General features: G+C 30.7%; 1 non-coding gene across 1 annotated transcript; it reads right to left on the bottom strand.

Annotated features, from left to right (window-relative positions):
- Positions 1-288: 288 nt before the first annotated feature.
- Positions 289-361, bottom strand: TRNAE-UUC (transfer RNA glutamic acid (anticodon UUC)). Its single transcript has one exon. It is a non-coding gene; the product is annotated as a tRNA-Glu (tRNA).
- Positions 362-994: the final 633 nt, after the last annotated feature.

Here is a 994-nt window from a genome sequence, read left to right as displayed (position 1 = left end):
ATTTTCGTCTTAAAAAGAATAATTAAAAAGGAGTTTCAAATTATCAAAGTGTATGCATACTTGTATGTCTTTAGCTAATTGATCGATCTTAACCAGAAGTAGATAGTCCATTTTCATTATTAATATGTTTCATGATTCTATAGTCCATTTTAAAATTATGTCCAAAATGTCTGTGATCATAAACATGTCACGTGGAAAGTTAAAGTTAAAGTGTTACCGAAAAAGAACGGGTCATTCTTTTTTAAACGGATGAAATATTTATTTTTCTCCAAAAAAAAAAAAAAGAAATTCCGTTGCCGGGACTTGAACCCGGGTCTCTCGGGTGAAAGCCGAGTATCCTAACCAACTAGACTACAACGGATTTATTGTAAAACTTAAACATTTGTTTAATAATTAATAGGGAAAATGCACAAGTACCCCCTCAACCCATGCCTGAAATTTCAGAGACACACTTATACTATAAATGTCCTATTATCCCCAGAACTTATTTCATAAGTAATTTTACCCTTTTCGTCCTACGTGACACTAGCTTGAAAGAAAAAGTCAACTAGCATTGGACCCACAAGATTGTGTCACGTAGATCGAAAAGGGATATAAAATTATTAATAAAATAAGTTCAGGGAGTAATAGGACCTTAATATAGTATAAGTGTGTCTCTGAGATTTCGAGTATAGATTGAGGGGTTACTTGTGCATTATCGCTAATTGATATATAAAATGGTGGCTTCCTTGCAAGTGGCGCATGTTTAACAATTTGGTTGATATGTTATCAATTTTAACATATAGTAATCTATTGATTGATTTGATGTATGTTTAGCAATTACCGATATATATGAAGTTTATTTGGTGCATATTTGAACCAAAGAAAATATGTAGCTAGGTGCTTCTAAAGTACTAAATATATAAAATAATATATATATGTACGTAAATTTGATATATAGTTCTTAACGAAATGATAATTAAATCGATAAGTAACATAAGTAATCCATATACTC

This window comes from Solanum lycopersicum, chromosome 7 (assembly GCF_036512215.1).
Source record: "Solanum lycopersicum chromosome 7, SLM_r2.1".
Lineage (NCBI taxonomy): Eukaryota > Viridiplantae > Streptophyta > Magnoliopsida > Solanales > Solanaceae > Solanum > Solanum lycopersicum.
The sequence above is the reverse complement of the archived record's forward strand: the minus strand, read 5'-3'. Positions and strand labels throughout refer to the sequence as shown.